This window comes from Neofelis nebulosa, chromosome 10, assembly GCF_028018385.1.
Source record: "Neofelis nebulosa isolate mNeoNeb1 chromosome 10, mNeoNeb1.pri, whole genome shotgun sequence".
NCBI lineage: Eukaryota > Metazoa > Chordata > Mammalia > Carnivora > Felidae > Neofelis > Neofelis nebulosa.
The window spans coordinates 19382128-19399538 of record NC_080791.1 but is presented as its reverse complement, the minus strand read 5'-3'; the positions used below and the strand labels follow the sequence as shown (position 1 = coordinate 19399538).

General features: G+C 47.1%; 2 long non-coding RNA genes across 2 annotated transcripts in view; one reads left to right on the top strand and one right to left on the bottom strand.

Moving 5' to 3' along the window:
* The window catches only part of LOC131486962 (uncharacterized), a 75460-nt gene extending 66432 nt beyond the window's left edge, over window positions 1-9028 (top strand). The window contains exons 2-3 of the long non-coding RNA XR_009249542.1: window positions 6673-6969; window positions 8343-9028. This is a non-coding gene — a long non-coding RNA (uncharacterized LOC131486962). The remainder of the gene's footprint in view (window positions 1-6672; window positions 6970-8342) is intronic.
* On the bottom strand, window positions 1423-5444 carry LOC131486961 (uncharacterized). Its single transcript, XR_009249541.1, has 3 exons — window positions 4684-5444; window positions 2933-3282; window positions 1423-2474 (listed from the first exon to the last, which is right to left on the bottom strand). It is a non-coding gene; the product is annotated as an uncharacterized LOC131486961 (long non-coding RNA).
* Window positions 9029-17411: the final 8383 nt, after the last annotated feature.

Below are 17411 nucleotides of genomic sequence, written 5' to 3'. Positions count from 1 at the left end.
GTTACTCCTGAAATCAGTGTTGCACTAGGTGCCAACTAACTTGGATGTAAACTTAAAAAATAAATTAAAAAAACAAAAGGGATGTCTCAAGCTAGCCATCCTTCCAAAAGTTAGCCATTTTGTAATGCCTCTCCAGTATTCCCCGATCCCTTTTACAAGTCCCCATCCCCTTGGGCCCTCTTGTCCTTCCCTCCTCGCTCCAATGACTGGCAAGGTAGGACTAAAATAAAGCCTGCCAGGAAATACCGGTGCCATTTGCCCAGTGAAACCAGGTCATCCAAGCATCCAAGAACCCCTAGAGTGAATGTAATTTATTCACTTTGTTTAGCCTTTCGAAGGAAACCAATTATTGTCACTGTTGGCAAAGCTTATGTCTCAAAAAGCTGAAGTCATTTGATGACCACAGTCTGATGTGTCTTTATACTCTTGACAGGAGTGACTTCCCCCCACCTCACATACATAAGTAGGACCCAAGACCTGGCCTGCCCTTAAAAACTCACGATCGAGGAATGCCTGGGTGGCTCAGTCAGTTACACGTCCAACTCTTGATCTCAGCTCGGGTCATGATCTCATGGTTTGTGGGATGGAGCTCTGCATTGGGCTCTGTGCTGACAGCATGGAGCCTACTTGGGATTCTCTGTCTCCCTCTCTCTCTCTCCCTCTGCCCCTCCCCTGCTCGCCTGCTCTCTCTCAGAATAAATCAACATGAAACCATTTTTTAAAAATTCACAGTCGAAGAGGAAGGTTGTTTCAGTAAGATGCACTTTATTGGTTTCAGAGACCTATTCCCTGGTAAAGAGGATCAATCTTTTTGCACATTGGAGAGACATTTAAGATAATTTTGAACTTTCTTTTCATGTAAAGCCTGGACAAAGTGGAACATCTAGGAACATTAGGATGGATTAAAGAAAACTTCTAAAAATGGTTCTTCTTGCCCACTCGTTGCTAATCTGAGAAATGACCTAAAATGGCAACTCAGCATGGGGATCTGAACTGGGGCCTGTCCTTCCCTGATTAGGACTGGTTGGTTGGATATTCCATGTCACTTTATTTTATACCAGTGAATGTTGGTGGTGAAGATGGTCAGTTACGATCCCATAAGCCAAGACTAATCTTTCTTTCTAGTATCAGATTTTATAAGACTAATCTGGACTAGTGCCTCAATTCTTGACTTCATTTTGTTCTTCTCAATGGGGCCTTAAAATACAGCACTGCAGCTAATCACACAAATGACTTCACTGCAGAAAGACAATCATCTGTCCTAGATCCTAGAAATTGAGAGTAATCATGACTCTGGGGACTTTTAAATACAGTCATAAAATGTGAATTAAAGTTCACCAATATCCCATGTCCTTTATCTTAAATAAGAAGTTCAGGGTCATTATTTTCTGCCTCCAAGTAATTTCACACCTAGACCTATCTGGAAGGAAACTCTAAAATTTTTTGACATCTCTGCTATTGTGATATATTATGATGGCTACCGTGCTTTCTGCCCTCCTCCCTGTCTGTGTGCTGTGACTCATGGTGAGCTTTTCCTTTTTATTTAACACAAGTTAATGCGATTTCCCAACTTCTAGAAAAATGATCTCCTTGGTTGCTCGGGAGCTAACGATGTTTTGAATGATGGTGGCCACTAAGTTGTGCCTCAGCATTCAAAATGGTGGAGCCGTTTATAAACTTGTATAAGGTTATGTGTATGATTTTATTTAAATATGGAGAAAAAGGGAGGTTTTATCATGTTTATGCTTTTAAAAAACAAGGTAGTTATTACTGCGTAAAATAAAACATACCATGCAGTGTCTCCATAACTTTTAATAATAAGGTGAGATTGAGTTTATGCTTATAAACGGCCTGGTATTTGTGGTGTATTTTTTAAAAACAAAATTTCAAAAATTCTTCAGTTGTGGGGAAAGTAATGTTAAAAGTTTTCATTACTCAGTAGGCCTGTGTACTCTGATTGCATTGAACAGTGACCCAACCCTCAGTTTCGAATAGAACTTGTCACATAAGTAGGCATTACTTTTAATTTATCTGAGAATTTTATTTCTGTGTCTCATCTAATTTTATTTTATTTTATTTTTACTCCTGGGAAAGGTTAGTATGATACATGCCAATCTGGTGAACATATTGGGACAACTGGAGAGGAGCAAAGTGGCTGGTGTCGGACCATGTAAATGAGCCGGAAATGAGGACAGTGACAGATTCTCGTTTGTGGTGACTTGACTAATCACACTGAAATACCAGGATAGATACAGGACATCACTTAAGGTTGGGGGGGGGGTGTAGCCCTGAAAAAGGCTCAATCCGTCCTTTCCTGGAAACACAGCTGAGAGGGACATGGAGTCCTCTCAACTTATTCTGGAACATTCAAGAAGGGTCTGCCACTTGACAGATACTTGCTAAATGCTTGCTCTCAGTCCAGGGCTGGAGGAGATGTCAAAACGTAAGAGTGGGGAAAGATGCGGTGCGTATGCCTGAAAAGAAACAACGGGAAACTCTGTTCTGCTGTTCTCGAACATTGGTCTCCAGGCTTAGTCAAGGACATGGACTCATCGGCAGATAGTCTCAGTTAAAGTTGGTATGCACAGTGTGCTGTGGTGACCGAAGCCCACTTCTTAGGGCTGGGAGAGGCTGACTAGGGGATGATGTCTAATTTTAATTTTGACTGAAGAATTATTTAGTGGCTACTAAAACTCTGTGCTCTCTCTTGGCGAGAGGGATTCAAAGAAAGATAAGACAGTATTGATCTTTGAGGAGATCGTGGCTTAATGTAGTAGACAGACAGGTTATGAAACTCAGTGCCCACTCACACGCACCCACTCAAGCACACACAGTGGAATAGGGTGTAAGTGTAACAGAGTTACTTGGTTACGTAGGAGACCAAAAAGAAGGGCCTATATCTTTTTGGAGGGAGGCAAGAAAGGTAGCTTACCCAAACTGTTGGTCAGTAGGTTAGCCCCGTGAATAGAATGCTGGGAAGGTGTAGAAGAGGGAACAGCTAATTCTGCCTGAAAGAGGGTCGGCATTGGAGGAGCTGGCGTTGGCTTGGACATCGAAAGTTAAGTGGGTTTTTTTTCAGCGAGGTGAGTGAGCTGAGAACAGAAGGCGATTCCAAGGGGAAATGGCGTGAATCGAGGGTATGCTGTGTCTAGGAGAACGAGGTCTGGTTGGTTTGTCTGGAACTTCCGGGGCATGGAAGAAATTGGAGGACACCAGGTCAGGAAAGCGGCCTGGGGCCATGTGAAAGCCAGGTTCAGGAATCTGTTGTCTGTTTGTTTGTTCCTGAAAGGCAATGAGGCGCCGTTGTTATTGGAAGTTTTGAAAAGTAAGTTGGGCAATAGAGGGAGAAAGGATTGGGGAGGAGGAGGGTTGAATCGCTGGTTCTCAGCAGTGATGAGCAATACATCGGAATAACCAGGGAAGCTTTGTGCAGAGGACACAGGCTGTTTTTTCCCCTCCCTGGTCTTCTGTCTTTTCCCTCAACCAAGTTTCTGATCTGATATGGGGTGACTGGAAGGTAAATAAGGATATTTTGAAAAGCTTGGCTCGGTGATACTGAGACATCCTGCCCTCTGCCATGCCATTAACCCAGTCGAGAAATGCTCCTGTAAGCCCGAGACAATGGAGTTGAGAAAGGATGATTTGAGTGATGCATGTAAATTGGGATTAATAGCATGGACTGGAGGGGGGTGTGATGGAGAGGAAACATGATAAGTACTTAGGTAGCTAGTGGAAGCAAGTGAGAAACTATTAACTGAAATGAGCCCTAGAAGAGGAACAGCATCTTTGGGATAGATTCGACTTGACACCTGTAGAATTCAAGGTCCCTGTAGGCAGTTAGTAGCATAAGAAGCTGGGGTTCAAGAATACTTACAACCATACACACCTGAGTCAATTATGAAGCAATAGAAAAGACCATACAAAGGTTTTAACAAGGCACCAAAAAACCCAGAGACAAGGGAGATTTGTATTGGCTGAAACAGACAGATAAGTCGGCCTGGAGAAGCGGAACTTGAGATGCATCTCAAAGCATTGATAGAAAATTCAAGTTCAAGAAATGAGGCGATTAAAAATGGAGACGGTTTGCAAAACGGTCCGGGCTGAGAAAGAAAAATGCTGTTTCAGGAGGGCAGAACGGTAATATAAATGGCTTAGTAACAAAACTTCATATACCCTCATTTATGTCTCACTCCTAGCTGGAGCCATTATCATTCACAATTTACACATTACGAAGTAGGTTCAGAGAGGTTAAACAACTGACCCAAAAGGTTCCAAGGGAAACAGTGTGCCTTCACTCTAGAGCCTTTAATCTAGAGCCTTATTCTGATCCATTAGGTTGTGTGTGCTTAAAGGTAGGATTCATCTCTTACATATCCTTAAATACCTCCTCACTAGCGTGTTGCCTGAAAATAGGGCGGCTGTCAATAACTATCTGTTGAATTAAACTTCTCATTTTTGTGTGTGCGGTGGTTTAAATGTTTGCCGTCTATACTTAAGACTAAACATGGAACATAACATTGTAGGACTGGAAAGCACCGTGATGCTTTTCAAACCCAATCAGCTCACTTTACAGGGCAGCAAGTTACGTCTCGGGAGAGGAAGTAACTTGACCGGGATTTCACCTGCATATCGCAGCTCCTATTGTGAAATCTCACGTCTCATATCATCAGAGTGAATCAGTACCTTGATCTCCGTTGTTTCTTCAGCTAGGGCTTGTCTTGCATACCATTCAGTCCAAGAGAGTCATGGGTGCAAAGTGTGAGGCCGTCCTCTGTCCTCTGAGCTCTACAGAGTTAGTTGGAAAGGAGAAACATGGATAGGATGTAGAAGGAGTCACCTTTGTTTTGCTGTTTTTTAAATGGAAAAGCATAGTCCCGCCTGCCCAGGTCAGATGAGAAGAAATACCATCCCAGGGTAGAGAACTGATGAGAGAGTAACGTGAGCCATGGTGGAAAGGGTCCAGAGCTGGGATTTAGGACCTCTGGGGGCACCAACAGGTTGTGAGATGTGGGGGCTCTCTTAGGTTCCTCATCTGGAAATCAGAGGATTAGATTAGATTTGTCTAGCTTTTGTTTGTCACTTGCCTTCTCGGCTAAACCCCTGCCCAAAGCGGATGAGCTCCTCCTTCCCAGCCAGTGAGGGGAAGAAAGAGCTTGAGACTGCTCTACGCTACCAGGAATGGTTCCTAAGGGTGAACAGAGTCCCTTGGGGCCACGTGAACATTGATTGGTGGGCTCTTTGCTCAACCAACCCCGCGAGGGTCCAGACGGCCGATCTGGTCCCTTCAGCCTGATCTTCTGAGCCTGTCCCCATCAGCCCGTCCTCCTGGCTTGACTCTGCTTCTGGTCTTCTGTGCTTTACCTCAGCTCTACATCCGTGATGCCCATGATTCATTGATCTCGCTGTCTGCTTGTCCCGTCCTTCCCCTCATGTTTTACACCTTTGATTTTTAAAACAGTTTTTTTTATTTTTTTTTTTTTAGCGTTTATTTATTTTTGAGACAGAGAGAGACAAAGCATGAACGGGGGAGGGTCAGAGAGAGGGAGACACAGAATCCGAAACAGGCTCCAGGCTCTGAGCTGTCAGCACAGAGCCCGACGCGGGGCTCGAACTCACGGACCGCGAGATCATGACCTGGGCCGAAGTCGGCCGCTTAACCGACTGAGCCACCCAGGCGCCCCTGAAACAATTTTTTTAACGTTTGTTCATTTTTGAGAGAGAGAGAGAGACAGAGCGTGAGTGGGGGAGGGGCAGAGAGAGAGGGAGACACAGAATCCCAAGCAGGTTCCAGGCTCTGAGCTGTCAGCACAGAGCCCGACGCGGGGCTCGAACTCATGAACCGTGAGATCATGACCTGAGCTGAAGTCGGATGTTCAACCGACTGAGCCACCCAGGCGCCCCTGTTCTTTTTTTTCTTTTTCTTTCTTTTTTTTTTTTGAATGCTGGGTGGTTTTCCGTTGTATGGATATACCACATTTGGTTTATTCATTCACTGCTCGCAGGACATTTGGCTCGTTCCCAGTTTGGGGTGATGATGAATAGAGCTGCCATAAACATCTATGCACAAGCGTTTGCACGAGCGTAAGCTTTCTCTTCTCCAGGGTGAATGCCCAGGATGGGGAGTGCTGGGTGGACCCCCTTTATATTGATTGCCTCCCACTAACGAGCCTGTTTGCCGCTCCCGGGGCTTCTGACGCCCTGCTCGCCTCGCTGCCTTCCCTCTCCCTCCGTTGAGCAGCCCCGTCTGCCAAAGCGCTTCTGGCAACATCCCACGCCACTTTCGGGCGAGAGAGCTCCCAGCATGTGCTGAGACTGGAGCCCGTTGCCATTAGTCTAAATCTCTCTGGGCTCTGACTTCTTTGCTGGGATTCGGCTTATTGCACCGGTACCTTAGTTCCCTCTGCTGGCGGATCCACAAAGCTGGCTTTCAGCCTGTGCCGGGGCGGGGGGGGGGGGGGGGGGGGGAGAAATGGTAGGTGCAGTGGAAAAAAAGGAAAATCACCGGGGGTGGGAGTGGGGGTGGGGGGTGGGTGGGGAGGGAGGCTGTGGCGCGCTACCGTTGTAGTGACAGCCTGACAGGGACACTTCATGTATTTGATGCTACACATATAGATAAACGCTGTAATATTTTTGTGGAGCTTTACAATATTGTGCTTGTCTTCTCCATTGTAGGCAAAGATGGGCTGTCTGGAAAGCTGGACTCAGCCTGGAGCCTGCTACCCAGATTGCGATTTTGTGAAGACTTCCGCATACAAATGACTCAGATGCAAACATTCAGAAATGATCTTGGAGGGCCATCTGGTCCTTGCTGGTTCTAAAAGCTTCATTCAGCCTGGTGGATGGAGCCCGTGCAAAAGAGAGTGAGGGCCCCGCACTGAGGTTTAAATACGTTCCCCTGACCGAGGCGAGAAGCTGACTTTCGAAATAGCGGAGGCTCGAGGGCCGGCTGATGTCGCCTCCCTCTTATAGGTCAGTGCCAGTCTAATGAATATTTCACTGATGATCATGGAGTTGCACGGAGGCTTCAACACACACACACACACACACGCACGCACACACGCACACACACACACACAGAGTTTTGCGTCATCGGGGAGCATGTGTTAATTTGTTTGGGTGTCTGAAACGGGTGGGAATTAGGCTGACCCAGCATGTCAGGCGGCGAGGTCTATCAGAGCCGTGGGATCATGGGGATGTGTCATATTTAATTCGCGAAGACAGCCTTGCATTTGGGACAGTGGTGCTGATGGGCTCGCCTTGCGCACTGGCTGGCTGCTCGCCTTTTGACCCGAGGTATTATGACTGCATGTTCTGTGGCCAAGGGACAGGGAGCGTCTCCTTGCTGGGAGGCTACCGGGCTTGGATAGGGATGGAGTCCTGTACTCTCAGCCTCAGCCACGGGTTCTGACCAAGTCCCGGCAGAGACTGGGCATGTAGGGAGAGGGACGCTGTGCACCAGGGAGCATGGCTTTGAGACCGCCACCTCATCTGGCCAAGCTCGTGAAGAGACGCTCCCTGTCTAACCTCTTGTTCCTCTGGGCTTTCGTTTTCTTGTCTGACGGCGGCAGAAAGGGGTGGGGGGCACGTTGGCTTCCTTTAGTTTCCGTAGACAGAGCCACAATATGTCGTCCAAGATGACAGGGTAATTCATGCTTTTTCACTCCGTCGGATGTAAACTTGAGTGCAAGGGGCTGCGTCTCTTCTCTGCGTATCCCCAGCCTTAGCACAGCATTGAGCCCACCCAACACATGAAAAGGGACCTTACTAAATGCTGAGGAGAGGGGCACCTTGGTGGCCCAGTAGGTTGAGCGGCTGACTTCGGCTCAGGTCATGATCTCATGGTTGTTGAGTTTAAGGCCCGCATCAGGCTTGCTGCTGTCAGTGTGGAGCCCACTTTGGATCCTCTGTCCCCTTCTCTCTGCCCCTCCCCCACGGGCTTGCGCTCCCCCCCTCCTCAAAAATAAATAAAAGTTAAAAAAATTTAAGGGGTGCCTGGGTGGCCTAGTAGGTTGAGCGGCTGACTTCGGCTCAGGTCGTGATCTCGCAGTTTGTGAGTTCAAGCCCTGTATTGGGCCCTGTCCTGACAGCTCAGAGCCTGGAGCCTGCTTCGGATTCTGTCTCCCTCTCTCTCTGCCCCTCCCTTGCTCGAGCGCTCTCTCTCTCTCTCTCTCTCTCAAAAGTAAACATTAAAAAAAAAAACAACCTTAAATGCTGAAGAGAGAGGCGTGATGTTTTCAAGGCACCCATAAGCTGGGTGAGATATATGAATGTTGGGACCATGGGGAAATTATTTTCCTTTTCCCTCAGTTAATTTGTCTTTCTTGAATTCCCTCTCCATAAAGATGCTGGCGTTCCGCATTCAGTCGTTCCCGTCTTTCCACGACTGTGGTGCTCCAGGAGATCTGCCCTATAAGATCTGGAATACCGTCAGATGAAATAAACTGGTAAGTCCTTCTCTGCAAGTTGAATGTTTTGTTTCAAAAGCCGTGCCGGATGCCTACAAAGATTTCCTCAGTCCCTAGCGCCCCGGCCCAAAGACAAGAAGCAAAACCTTGTAACGGTCAAAAGCAGAAGTTAATGGTTTAGAACTTTTAGGCCATCCGGGGAGGTCTCGTCTAGCAAGATGGCGCCTTCAAGGGGTTTCTCACTGTTGAAGCAGAAGTTTAACGTTATTGGTTGTATGATCATCAGGTGAGGCTTATGGTTTGCGAGAGAGTAGGTAGGGCTCTGCCGTGTACCAGCTTTCTTCAGCAAGGCTTTCCCTCTTCTCCTCTCAGGATAACATGCTTTCACAGAGAATCTTGATGTTTCCCTGTGAGTGGTTTTATAGGGGCTTCACCTATAGCATGGGCTTTGCTGGGGCCCTAGAGACTTACGTTGGCCCCTGGTAAGTTCACTAATGGCAGTGTCTGTATTTCTATTTTTTTAAATTGTTAAAAAAAATGTTTAATGTTTATTTATTTTTGAGAGAGAGAGACAGACGGCAAGCTGGGGAGGGGCAGAGAGAGAGGGAGACACAGAATCCGAAGCAGGTTCCAGGCTCTGAGCGGTCAGCACAGAGCCCGGCGCGGGGCTCGAACTCACGGACCGTGAGATCATGACCTGAGCCGTCGTCAGATGCTTCACCGACTGAGCCACCCAGGGTCCCCCTATTTTTTTAATTTTTGGTAAAATATACACAACATAAAAATTACTACCTTTAACCATTTAAAATGAGGCTATTACGATATCATTGACTCTATTTCCTGGGCTGTACTTTTAATCCCTGTGACTTAGAATTGGAAGTTTGTGTCTCCTAATCCACCTTCCCTGATATCACCCTCTCCCCCTCGTGACTTTCCTTCCCTTTGAAAACTACCAGTCTGGGGGCGCCTGGGTGGCTCAGTCGGTTAAGCGTCCGACTTCGGCTCAGGTCACGATCTCGCGGTTCGTGAGTTCAAGCCCCCCGTGGGGCTCTGTGCTGACAGCTCAGAGCCTGGAGCCCGTTTCAGATTCTGTGTCTCCCTCTCTCTCTGCCCCTCCCCCGTTCATGGTCTGTCTCTCTCTGTCTCAAAAATAAATAAATGCTTAAAAAATTAAAAAAAAAAAAAGAAGACTACCAGTTTGTTCTCCGTGCTTCCGGATCTATTTCTGTCTTGCTTGTTTGTTTATTTTGTTTTTTAGATTCACATACCATTTGTCCTCACAGCTTGTTGTTCGTGGCTGGCTGCTGTCACTTAACATAAGGTCCTCAAGGTTCATCCGTAGTGTAACATGCGTTAGGAATTCCTTCTTTTTTAAGGCTGAGTAATATTCCATTCCACTCATCCATTCATCCGTTGATGGACACGTGGGTCACTTCTACCTTTTGGCTACCTTGACTAATCCTGCTATAAACATGGATGTACAAATATCTCTTCAGTACCCTGCTTTCAGTTCTTTTGGATGTGCACCCGGAAGTGAGATTGCGGAATCACGGGTAGTTCTATTTTTAAGTGTTGGAGATATCACCACGCTCTTTTCCACACTGGCTGCACCGTTTTCCATTCGGCCAACAGTGCGCGAGGCTTCTGACCTCTCCATGCCTTCTCCAGTGCTTATCTTCTGTTTTTGGGGGGGGTAGCAAACCATCTTAAGCATCACGAGGTAGTATTTCACTGTACTCTTAGTTTGCATCTCCCTGAGGAGTGGTGATGTTTTCGTGTACTTTTTGGCCATTCGTATGCCTCCTCTGCCAAAAATGTCTGTTCAAGTCCTCTGCCCGTTTTGGAATCGAGTTGTTTGTTTTCATTGCTGAGTTATAGGAATTTTTTTTGTGTATTTGGGATCCCTTGTCGGATAGATGATTTGCAAATATTTCCTTCCATTCAGTAGGTTGTTTTTCCACTCTGCCGATCATGTCATGCAATGCCCAGAAGTTTTAAATTTATATGTAGGGTGATTTATCTATTTTTTTTTTTCTTTTTCTGCTTGGCTTTTGATGTTATATTCAAGAAATCATCGCCAAATCCAATGTCCTAAAACTTTCCCCCTATATTTTCTCTTAAAATGTTTTATAGTTGGAGGCCTTACATGTGGGTCTTCGATTTATTTTATGTAGCACCTGTTTTTGCCCTTCCTTAGACAGCGAGTTTCTTGAGCATAGAGGCCGCGGCTGTCCGCCTACGTATTCTTGGCACATAGGACATACCTGGACACGTGGTAGGTGATCAGTAAATCACAGCTGAATGAAACAACTTTATCAGACGTGATGAGACTAAAGCAAAGAATGTATGTATAGTGACTTTCCAGGTCCATAGTAATTATGGCAGACTGCCCTGGGGACCCGTAAAGAAATCTCTGAATTAAGACAGTAATACTACTGGCGAGGGCTTTTTGGCATTTTACGTATTTACTTTTTCCTGAAGATGTATAACGGAATATCCGCACGTTTGGCATCCTGGTTGTGTTCTTATCACACTTGACCTTGACCGCCTTTTTCATGCGCTCTGCGAGCAGTTAGCTCTACCATGATGAAACCGTGCAAAGAGATTGTTTCTCCCGTCCGCGTGGGTCCCCAACACCCTGGGTGGGTCGGTGGAGGAGGTGATAAGTTAGCTTCGTGACCTTGGGCAAGTTATTTCCCCATCTCAGAGCCTCCTTCAGTTCCTTCATTTATGAAATGAGGAAGAAACACATAGGAGAGTCCTTCTAGTTCGAAAATCATCCAGTATTTCAAACCGAAGTAGGAACTCAGCCTCCTCTGGGAAGAAACAAAGATAAGCTTCACCACAGTCTGGCTGGCAGAGAGGACCTGAGAGCCAGGAAGAGAGAAGGCGGGACCCTATCACTGGCGTTACGTTCCTGCTCATGCCACATGTGCTCCAGGGAAGGGGACGGTTTGTGGAAACAGTCATACCATTGTTATCCTTGCACCGGGGACGTCTCCACGTCTCAGAGACTCCGGAGCCAATGGTCTTGTACGTGGGCACGCGTGCGGCGCGACCAATTTAAAAGATAAGGGGCCTCTGGGTCACAATGTTAGTTACAGCTGTGAAGGTCACCCCACCTCTAACCCCACACATCCCACGTGTCTTCTGGTGAGTTTCAGCCACGTTTCAGAGACGGTTTCGACGCTGGCCCCCTCGTGGGCTCCTCTGTGAGGTACCCTGTGTATACTAGCATCTGATTCTGAGGTCTCCCTTCTGCCACAGCCCTTCCTGGACCTTTCTGAGACTGGGCACTGGGGCTTCTTGATGGTGCCAATCAAACAGCAAGGACTACCGAGGGCATTGGGGAAATCTGGATTCTGATCTCCACTCTTCCCTCTGCGTGAGCTCTGGGCAAGTGAATTACCCCTCACTGGGAATGGCTGTTGACAAGTGTCAAACAGAAGGGATTTTATCTACTGTTTTAAGCAGGGAATTGGGTTGTCGAAAGAGGGAAGAGTAGAAGGAACTACCTTTATCGAGCACCTTCTGTATACAAGGTCCTCTGCCAACTGCGTGTACAAGCTATTATTCTGTTCAATACTCAAAACAGTTCCATGAAGGAGCCCTTGTTAGACTCATCTTAGGATGGGAGAATTGATGCTCAGAGAGGTTAGGGGACTTGTTCAGAGTCACACAGCTTGTATGCAGCAGAATCAGGATTCTTGTGCACACCTAGTGCACATTTTCTCCTCTTAGGGCTCCTCAGAAGGAGGATCGCAACCTCCTGAGCCTTCTGGCTTTTACCTTTGCTGAAGAGCAGATGCCGCCTACGTTCCCCCAAAGCCACATTTTCCGGAGAAAGAAGAAACTTTTGGTCAAATTGCCAAATGCGGAGTGTCGAGGGGGGCTGTGTCAAAATTGCCCCAAAGACAAAGATCCAAGTGTAAGCAAGGCTTCATTTATCTGTGATTCCAACTCACAGTCATTTCTTTTGCTCTCTCTTCCTTTTTCTGAACATATTCTTCGCAAATGCGTTTTCACCGGGGGCCCTGGTGAGTGTTATGGGGTCCAGATTCCTGCTCTGGGGCCCTGGATTCACAAAGGCCAAGTTGACGTCCATTCTGCATCTGGCTTATTTGATTCCAGAAGAGTGCTGAGGTCCCCTGAGAGAGCCAGGAGAGATTTGCCTCCTGCAGAGGTTTGGATAAGCCTCAGCTAATCTCCGTGGCTTCTTAAGGGCACACCTGCTTGTCTGCGAGCCAGCAGCCTCCTCGCTCATTTCCCGTGGGACGGCTGGGGTCAGAGGGCCTCCAGAAAGCCTTTTATCCCCCACCGCCCCACCAGGCCCCCCTCAGCAGCACCTGGGTCCACACATAAGACTTTCTTTGAGGGGAGGTCTAGACGTTGCCCCTCCCAGGATGGGGGCCGGTGCCCTTTTCCCTTCTTTTCGAGGCAGCTTGCTTGTTCCTTCCTTCTAAATAAGCATTTAATTCAAGCTTTATCATGCATGGCTCAAACTTTATCCCACCGGGGCTAAGCTGATCTGAATTAGTTTCTGGGCTGCTGAGCTGTGAACGCATAGTAGGTGCTCAGTAAATAAAGATGCCGTCTGGTTATGATCTGCCTGGGACTCCACGAAACGCTGTGAGCTTTCCATCTGCTACATCGCCCGGATGCGATAGTAACGCTGATAATATAACACGTCAGAGAATTCAAGTCATTTCTGGTCAGCCTTGGGAGTTAGGGATTCTTTCCTCCCACCTTTCCCAAATCACATTGTCCTTCTTAATTACCCTTTAGAAGTAGCTAGTAGTGAAGTTGATTTGTATTCTATGAGCATTCTGCTTAAGATGGGCAGTCAGGGACTGTTGTTTGACATAGGAAACTCTCAGGTGTTTGCCTTCTTGCTTTCTTTCCTTCCTCCTTCCTTTCCTTCCTTCCTTCCTTCCTTCCTTCCTTCCTTCCTTCCTTCCCTCTCTCCTCCCTTCCCCCTCCCTCCCTTATCCCCATCCCTCCCTCCCTCTTCCCCCCTCTCTATTTTTTGTATATAAAATGGAGGCATAGACCATTTTCGACGAGGGTGCTATGAATGGTAATCTGTAAGGGTATGGCTGAAAAGAATCTAATTTAAAAAGCTGTGATCCTCTCTTCCTTTGAACTCACCAATTGTTCTGCAGGTTTGTAATTCCACTTGTCCCTAATTCCACTAATATTTGTTAAGCCCTTATTCTAAGTCCCTGGGCTGAGTAAGAGGGGGATGAACCCAGCCCCATGGAAACCAGTTTACCTAGGAAGCTAGGCCATTGGAATTAACATGCTAGAGCCATGTGTGGGTTGGTGGCTTATTTGAGTATTAAAGAAGGGGGCGGGATAAATAAATATCAGTTCTTCTGGTCACGGGCACAATATCACAAGCTCACACATATTTCAGTTACCTTCCCCAAACCATGCCAGATAAACAGTGTCAACCCCATATTATAGATGAGGACATAGAAGCCCAAAGGCATTGAGCAACTTGCTAAGTTGGTTACAGAGCTAAGACTATAGCCTGGCTGATGCAACCACTACTCGGAAATCCAGGTGTGATTTGAACCCGGCCCTAGATCTGAACAACCCTCGGGTTCGAGCCTCTTCCATCTACACAGAAAGCCAGCTGCGATGGAGGCAGAGAATGCTGCGTAGGGAGTCCCTTTAAAGAGTTAAGGCTCCAAAGTGACTTTTAGAGGGGAACGCATGTAAAGATAATTTACCAGCTAATTGCTAATCTTCCCTTTCAGTGTGGATTGTATACATATCAGGGTGTGTGGTGACTTTCAACTATGGGTTTTAGTTATTTTAGCTGGGGCACGCTACCTTTTCCTCTGCCTGCAGCATCCCGTTAGGATGCTGCTTCCTGCTCACTGAAAGGCTTTGGCATTGTCTCTCGCCTGGTATGTACACAAATGAATGTTCCACACCTCCCTTTTCCCCAGTGGAGTGCACAAACAGACAGACACTATCTAAGATTAGGCTGCAACTCAGGGCCCATAATATTGTGGCAGAAAGTAGAAAATAAAACAGCCAGTGCTGGGTGCAGGATAATAGCATAATAGGATAAGTGTGAGAGAGTCAGGAGGCGGTAATGGCCCTGGAGATGTAGAAATTCCGGGAAAGTAGGGCGGTATAAAAGCGGAGACGCCATCTGTGGGATCCAAGCAGTTGTGAGAGACTCTGAATGACACAATATGGAGATCTGTTACACAACACACAAAATAGTAGTAAAGTAATCATCTGGCCTTAACAATTGTCAGGCACTCTTTGAAACGCCACCTTCCTGGCCACCAGCGCCAGGGTAGCCGCGGATAAATGGCAAGGTTATAAATTGCCGCCTCCTTCGGCCAATTAAAATTGCGGAAAGCGAGAAGCCAAAAGATCGATGCCTCCTCCCTTCGCCAGGTGGACTCTGGGCTCGACCAGCAGTGGGCACAGCACATGCTCTCACGCCGTGTCCTTCAGGGACAATAAACAGGTAGATCGGAGGGATTGAGAAGGAAACTCCACTTTACTGAATGAACGCGTGTATGTGCCAGGCGTGATGGCTGGCATTTTGTGTGGATGATCCCATTTGGTCCACAGAGCGCCACTTTGAGGTTGGTGGCATCGTTCCGATATGAAACAGGAAGGCACTGAGCCTCAGAGAAGGAAAATGACTTGCCCGTCTTGACCTGGGTGGGGGGAGCCAGGATTCTCATTTGGGTCTGGACGACTCTCAGGTCCCCGCTCTTGCTGCTACCACCCCTGTTTCTCAGAGGTGGAACAGTCCGTAAGTGAGTTACGTCTGCTCATCGGAGATCTTTTTCCAAATAGACATTATCCATGAAAGTTTCTGTGGACGGGAAATGCGTCTCTTTAAGTCTCTGGGAATCTGGAATCAACTAACCAATCAACTAATCAACTTTCAAGTAATTGGAATGATCCTTCTGTATTGTGGTTTTAGGGGAGAGAGACAGAGGAGAGGCAAACCACTGAATGTAGGATTGTAGACAGGAGCCTTAACTTCTTGACTTTACATTTATCTCAGTACAGTTTTTCAGTTCGATATGCTCTACCTTCTACTTAAGTGACTTACGATGGCTAAAGTTGAGAATGATGACCCAGAGGGGTGGCAAGGACCTAAATCGTTAAAGAGGACCAGAGAAGCGCATAGAAGGAAGAGTACTGGGGCGCCTGGGTGGCTCAGTCAGTTAGTTAAGCGTCCGACTTCCGCTCAGGTCATGATCTCCCGGTTCATGAGTTCAAGCCCTGCGTCAGGCTCTGTGCTGACAGCTCAGAGCCTGGAGCCTTCTTCAGATTCTGTCTCCCCCTCTCTCTGCCTCTCCCTCACTCACGATTGGCCTCTCTCTCTGTCTCAGAAATGAATAAATGTAAAAAAAAAATTTTTTAAAGAAGGAAGAGTACTGATTTTGAATGTCTTAAGAATATAGGCTTGAGTCCCCGAGCAGCCACGTAGGTCCTGGCTCCGGGCAGACTGATCACTGAAAACTTCAGTTCCATCAGCCTCCATGGAAGGTGGGTGTGGGGTACCTCAAAAGGTGGTTGTGAGAAATTGATAAGCTAGCATGTGGCTAAATCACCTTGCATAGAGGCTTATGCATCGGACCTGCTGAGTAAATCCTAGTTTCCTTCCGAAGGCCGAAGAGTAATTTTTTAATCGCAAGTAAAACAAAGTCGATATTGGCCGTATGATTTTTTTTCCCTTTTTTTTTTTCTTTTTTCTATGAGTGCAGCATCTGTGAAATGGGTCAGGAGGGTTGGGGAGACACAGACCGCTGGCCTCAGCAGAAGGGTCCTGAGAAGTGTGCTCCCAACGTGGAGTTGAAGTCTTGGAAATCGACACTGCCTCCTGTATCCTGTGTATTTCTGTTAGCGCGGGTTCTTACAACAATGTGTCATACGATAACAATGAAAATGTGGCGGTTTGAGCAAGCCACAATAGAATTTGCCAGTTTATCCTTAGTTCAACCACCCAAGCTTCTCTGAGGAGACTTGGCCAAGGGAAGCAAATGGCTTAGTGCCACGCTTCAACCTCCGTGCCCTGTGCATTTCCCTGTAAGCCATTGTTCTCTGCCTCTACCCTCTGCCCAGACAGCTCAGTGGCCTTTGGAGACATTTTGTCCTTGTTTCTGTGCACCAAGATAGGTCAAGGACACCACCACTGACCCCGACATGATGAAGACCATGAGGAAGAGAGGGGCTTTGAGAAACCCATTTAGTGGCATTTACAAGCGAGCCGTATGTAGAGCTGTGTGGCATTGAGTTAAGACCACTCTCTGACTTCGTAGTGAGTCAGCGCTGGCATGAGTCCTGGGTTTACTGCTTACAATCCTGGGATGTGGGGAATGTGGCTTAACTTCATCAAGTCTTAGTTTCCTTGGTAGTAAAATGGACCCGGCTCATGTGATAAGTCCTCAGTAAGTTTAAGTCATTAAATAGAATTTGCTTTCTGTTGATCCTACTGTTCCTGACTTCATTTAGCTACCTCCCAGTCTCTTCTGAGACGGAGGTATGGTTTGTCCTCATCATTCTCAAAATAGCTCACACTCTCCGTGTTTTCTCCTTGAATTGGCCAGATGGGCGCTAAACTATTTGGGGCTTCTCAGTGGGAGACAACACAGCAACTAGAGGACCACCCCTGGCTCCTGCTCTTTCTCTCCCTGCCTCTCTTCCTCATTCTCCCCTCCCAGGGAGAGGGTGTCATAGGGGCAATGCCAGTATGGTAGATGTAGGGCTTCCATCAGGAGCCCTGAGCACGGAGAGCGTTTTATCTAAATTTGCAATGATTTGTTTCTCACTGCAGACACTGCTATTTAGCATTATTGATCTCCTGTGTCTACTGAGCCACGTCAGATGTCTTTGACCCTGGTTTGCACCAGGAGCAGTCAAAGGGCCGCCTGAGACCATCTGGCATTGTGATTGAATCCAGTTCCTCTTTATGTTTGCCTATGCCGTTTTGTTCTGCCTTGAAATGGTTTATGCCATTGC